Raw genomic sequence first — 6506 nt, forward strand, 5'->3', positions numbered from 1 at the left:
CTACCCCCTAGGCGCGCCTCCCTACCTCGTGGGCCCCCTAGTGGCCCTCCGGTGACCATCTTCTTCTATATGGACTCTTTCGATGGAAAAATAATCATAAGCCATCTTCTCGGACGAAACTCTGCCGCCATGAGGTGGAACCTTGGAGGAGCCAATCTAGGGTTCTGGCGGGGCTGTTCTGCCGGGGAAACTTCCCTCCCGGAGGGGGAAATCATCGCCATCGTCATCACCAATGCTCCTCTCATCGGGAGAGGGAAATCTCCATCAACATCTTCATTAGCACCATCTCATCTCAAAACCCTAGTTCATCTCTTGTATCCAATTCTTGTCTCCAAGTCCGGGATTGGTGCTAGTAGGTTCCTAGTAGTGTTAATTACTCCTTGTAGTTGATGCTAGTTGGTTTAATTGGTGGAAGATCATATGTTCATATCCTATATGCACATTAATACCCCTCAGATTATGAACATGTTTATGCTTTGTGAGTAGTTACTTTTGTTCCTGAGGACATGGGAGAAGTCTTGCTATTAGTAGTCATGTGAATTTGGTATTCATTCGATATTTTGATGAGATGTATGTTGTCTCTCCTCTAGTGGTTTTATGTGAACATCAACTACATGACACTTCACCATTGTTTGGGACTAGAGGAAGGCATTGGGAAGTAATAAGTAGATGATGGGTTGCTAGAGTGACAGAAGCTTAAACCCTAGTTTATGCGTTTCTTCGTAAGGGGCTGATTTGGATCCATATGTTTCATGCTATGGTTAGGTTTACCTTAATACTTTTATTGTATTTGTGGATGCTTGCAATAGAGGTTAATCATAAGTGGGATGCTTGTCCAAGTAAGGGCAGCACCCAAGCACCGGTCCACCCACATACCAAATTATCAAAGTACCGAACGCGAATCATATGAACGTGATGAAAACTAGCTTGACGATATTCCCATGTGTCCTCGGGAGCGCTTTACATCATATAAGAGTTTGTCCAGGCTTGTCCTTTGCTACAAAAGGATTGGGCCACCTTGCTGCACTTTATTTTTACTTTTGTTACTTGTTGCTCGTTACAAACTATCCTATCACAAAACTATGTGTTACCACTTATTTCAGTACTTGCAGAGAATACCTTGCTGGAAACCACTTATCATTTCTTTCTGCTCCTTGTTGGGTTCGACACTCTTACTTATCGAAAGGACTATGATAGATCCCCTATACTTGTGGGTCATCAGTCCATTTTGCATCATGCTTTTATATCAATAGTTTTTGCATTATGGGCTGTTATTACACATTATGTCACAATACTTATGCCTATTCTCTATTATTTTACAAGGTTTACATGAAGAGGGCGAATACCGACAGCTGAGATTCTGGGATGGAAAAGGAGCAAATATTAGAGACGTATTCCGCACAGCTCCAAAAGTCCTGAAACTTCACGAAAGTTATTTCCAGAATATATTAAAAATATTGAGCGAGGAAAGTTCCAGAGGGGGTCACACCCTGGCCACGACGGTGGGTGGCGCGCCCTACCCCCCTGGGCGCGCCCTCTGCCTCGTGGGCTCCCTGGTGGCCCTCTGATGCCCATCTTCTGCTATATGAGGTCTTTCGCTCGAGGAAAAATAATAAGCAAGCTTTCAGGAAGAAACTCCACTGCCACGAGGCGGAACCTTGGTGGAACCGGGCTCCGGCGGAGCTGTTCTGTTGGGGAAACTTCCCTCCGAGAGGGGGAAATCAATGCCATCATCATCACCAACGATCCTCTCATCGGGAGGGGGTCAATCTCCATCAACATCTTCACCAGCACAATCTCATCTCAAACCCTAGTTCATCTCTTGTATCCGATCTTTGTATCCAAACCTCAGATTGGTACCTGTGGGTTGCTAGTAGTGTTGATTACTCCTTGTAGTTGATGCTAGTTGGTTTACTTGGTGGAAGAGCATATGTTCAGATCCATTATGCATATTAATACCCCTCTGATTATGAATATGAATATGCTTTGTGAGTAGTTACATTTGTTCCTGTGAACATGGGAGAAGTCTTGCTATTAGTAGTCATGTGAATTTGGTATTCGTTCGATATTTTGATGAGATGTATGTTGTCATCCCTCTAGTGGTGTCATGTGAATGTCGACTACATGACATTGCACCATTGTTTGGGCCTAGAGGGAGGCATTGTGAAGTAATAAGTAGATGATGGGTTGCTAGAGTGACAGAAGCTTAAACCCTAGTTTATGCGTTGCTTCGTAAGGGGCTGATTTGGATCCATATGTTTCATGCTATGGTTAGGTTTACCTTAATACTTCTGTTGTAGTTTCAGACGCTTGCAATAGGGGTTAATCATAACTGGGATGCTTGTCCAAGTAAGGACAGTACCCAAGCACCGGTCCACCCACATATCAAATTATCAAAGTACCGAACGCGAATCATATGATTGTGATGAAAACTAGCTTGACGATAATTCCCATGTGTCCTCGGGAGCGCTTTCCTTCATATAAGAATTTGTCCAGGCTTGTCCTTTGCTACAAGAATGATTGGGCCATCTTGCTCCACCTTATTTACTTTTATTACTTGCTATTCGTTACAAATTATCTTATCACAAAACTATCTATTACCGATAATTTCAGTGCTTGCAGAGAATACCTTACTGAAAACCACTTATCATTTCCTTCTGCTCCTCGTTGGGTTCAACACTCTTACTTATCGAAAGGACTATGATAGCTCCCCTATACTTGTGGGTCATCAAGACTCTTTTCTGGCGCCGTTGCCGGGGAGTGAAGCGCCTTTGTAGGTGGAATTTGGTAAGGAAAAATTTATATAGTGTGATGAAATTTACTATCACTTGTTACTATGGAACATAATCCTTTGAGGGGCTTGTTCAGGGTATCTTCACCCTGACCAGTAGAGCAAAGAGTTTCTCCTCAACCTACTGAACCTACTGAAAATGTTTACTTTGAAATTCCTTCGGGTATGATAGAGAAACTGCTAGCTAATCCTTTTGCAGGAGATGGAACATTGCATCCCGATTTACACTTCATCTATGTGGATGAAGTTTGTGGATTATTTAAGCTTGCAGGTATGCCCGATGATGTTATCAGGAAGAAGGTCTTACCTTTATCTTTGAAGGGAGAGGCATTGACATGGTATAAGCTATGTGATGATATGGGATCATGGAACTATAAATGATTGAAATTGGAATTTCACCAGAAGTTTTATCCTATGCATCTTGTTCATCGTGATCGTAATTATATATATAATTTTTGGCCTCGTAAAGGAGAAAGCATCGCTCAAGCTTGGGGGAGGTTTAAGTCAATGTTATATTGATGCCCCAATCATGAGCTCTCAAGAGAAATGATTATTCAAAATTTTATGATGAAGACTATTGAATTCAAATGGGATTTATTGGAAAGAATTAAACGCAACTCTGAAGATTGGGATCTCGACAAAGGTAAGGAGTCAGGTATAACACCTAAGTTTGATTGTGTTAAATATTTTATGGATACCAATGCTTTCCGTGAATTGAGCACTAAATATGGACTTGACTCTGAGATAGTAGCTTCTTTCTGTGAATCCTTTGCTACTCATGTTGATCTCCCTAAGGAGAAGTGGTTTAAATATAATCCTCCCATTGAAGTAAAAGTAGTTGCACCTATAAAAGTTGAAGAAAAGACTATCACTTATAATGATCCTGTTGTTCCTACTGCTTATGTTGAGAAACCACCTTTCCCTGTTATAATCATGCTAAAGTTTCAACTGTAGTCAATGATACGTCTCCAACGTATCTATAATTTTTGATTGCTCCATGCTATATTATCTACTGTTTTGGATGTTTATGGGCTTTGTTATACACTTTTATATCATTTTTGGGACAAACCTATTAACCCAGAGCCCAGTGTCAGTTTCTGTTTTTACCTTGTTTTAGGGATTCGAAGAAAAGGAAAACCAAACGGAGTCCAATTGACCTGAAACTTCACGGAACCCATTTTTGGAAGGAAAGAAGTGCAGAAGACTTGACGAGCACGTAAGGGAAGCTTCGAGGAGGCCACGAGGTAGGGGGGCGCGCCCACCCCCCTGGGCGCGCCCTCCACCCTCGTGGGCCCCTCGTGGCCCCCCTGACGTACTTCTTCCTCCTATATATACCCATATACCCTAAAACGATCGAAGAGCACAATAGATTGGGAGTTCCGCCGCTAGAAGCCTCCGTAGCCACCAAAAGCCAATCTAGACCCGTTGCGACACCCTGCCGGAGGGGCGAATCCCTCTCCGGAGGCCATCTTCATCATCCCGGTGCTCTTCATGACGAGGAGGGAGCAGTTCTCCCTCGGGGCTGAGGGTATGTACCAGTAGCTATGCGTTTGATCTCTCTCTCTCTCTCTCTCGTGTTCTTGAGGTGATACGATCTTGATGTATCGCGAGGTTTGCTATTATATTTGGATCGTATGATGTTTCTTCCCCCCTCTACTCTCTTGTAATGGATTGAGTTTCCCCTTTGAAGTTATCTTATCGGATTGAGTCTTTAAAGATTTGAGAAAACTTGATGTATGTCTTGTCGTGCGTATCTGTGGTGACAATGGGATACCACATGATTCACTTGATGTATGTTTTGGTGATCAACTTGCGGGTTCCGCCCATGAACCTATGCATAGGGTTGGCACACGTTTTCATCGTGATTCTCCGGTAGAAACTTTGGGGCACTATTGAGGTTCTATGTGTTGGTTGACTAGATGAATCTGAGATTGTGTGATGCATATCGTATAATCATACCCACAGATACTTGAGGTGACATTCGAGTATCTAGGTGACATTAGGGTTTTGGTTGATTTGTTTCTTAAGGTGTTATTCTAGTACGAACTCTAGGGCTGTTTGTGACACTTATAGGAATAGCCCAACGGATTGATTGGAAAGAATAACTTTGAGGTGGTTTCGTAACCTACCATAATCTCTTCATTCGTTCTCCACTATTAGTGACTTTGGAGTGACTCTTTGTTGCACGTTGAGGGATAGTTATATGATCCAATTATGTTATTATTGTTGAGGGAACTTGCACTAGCGAAAGTATGAACCCTAGGCCTTGTTTCAACGCATTGCAATACCGTGTACGCTCACTTTTATCATTAGTTACCTTGCTGTTTTTATATTTTTAGATTACAAATACCCATATCTACCATCCATATACCACTTGTATCACCATCTCTTCGCCGAACTAGTGCACCTATACAATTTACCATTGTATTGGGTGTGTTGGGGACACAAGAGAATCTTTGTTATTTGGTTGCAGGGTTGCTTGAGAGAGACCATCTTCATCCTACGCCTCCTACAGATTGATAAACCTTAGGTCATCCACTTGAGGGAAATTTGCTACTGTCCTACAAACCTCTACACTTGGAGGCCCAACAACGTCTACAAGAAGAAGGTTGTGTAGTAGACATCAAGCTCTTTTCTGGCACCGTTGCCGGGGAGGTGAGTGCTTGAAGGTATATCTTTAGATCTTGCAATCGAGTCTTTTAGTTTACTGTTTTATCACTAGTTTAGTTTATAAAAGAAAACTATAAAAAATGGAATTGAGTTTGTCTCACACGCTTCACCTTTTTAATATCGTTCGTAAGTATGATGGAAAGGAAAATTGTGCTCAAGTGCTAGAAGAAGAAATCTATAAAATGTTAGGCACTAAATCTTTGAATGATGAGCATGATTGCAATGTTGTTAGTACGAATTCTTTGAATATCCATGATACTAATGATGATTGCACTAGTTATGATGTCTCCTATAAACATGTCAATTTTTGTGGAGTACATTGGGTTTGTACGAACACACCAAATAGGGAAGATAGATATTGCAAGAGGCATAAGTATTTAGAAACTAAATGGTTGCAAGAAAGGCTAGATGATTGTGCTGAAAATTTATATTTTCTTAGCCGTACTTGTGAACTTTGCAGTGAGCATGATCATTTCAATACCCAATGCAAATTGTTTCATGATCGTATCGTGTCCAAAAATTGTGATGACTTGATTTCCCTTGCACATCATAATGAACTTAGTTTGCTCTTGGGTTATGAAGAAATGAAACGTATAACTAAGGATATTCCAAAATTTGCCCTTGATAGAGTTCTTCATTTTGATCTAGAGTAAATTTATATGTATTGTGCGGTGAATTGTATTGAAAATCCTTATATTGCCAACTACATAAAGAAAAGAAAACAAATAGAAGATGAGGAGAATACTAATGAAAGGGAAGAGACTTACCAATATCCTCATATTATTTCTTATGATGAATTAGGTAACGAGGAGGAGCCTCCTATTCAACCAATCTCATTAATAAGGAGCTCCAAAAAGAGGATTGAACCTACACATGATGTGGTGAAGAAGAAGAAAAGAAAAAGGAAGAGAGGTAAAAAGGTCCCCTCCCAAATAATGGTGCTCCCATTACTATTGTGCCTCATTAAAATATAATTGTGGAAGATAATGATACTTCTTATGATCTTGAAAATCTTTTTGTCACTTGCTTGGAAGAATATGATAAT

Source organism: Triticum aestivum, chromosome 7A, assembly GCF_018294505.1.
Source record: "Triticum aestivum cultivar Chinese Spring chromosome 7A, IWGSC CS RefSeq v2.1, whole genome shotgun sequence".
NCBI lineage: Eukaryota > Viridiplantae > Streptophyta > Magnoliopsida > Poales > Poaceae > Triticum > Triticum aestivum.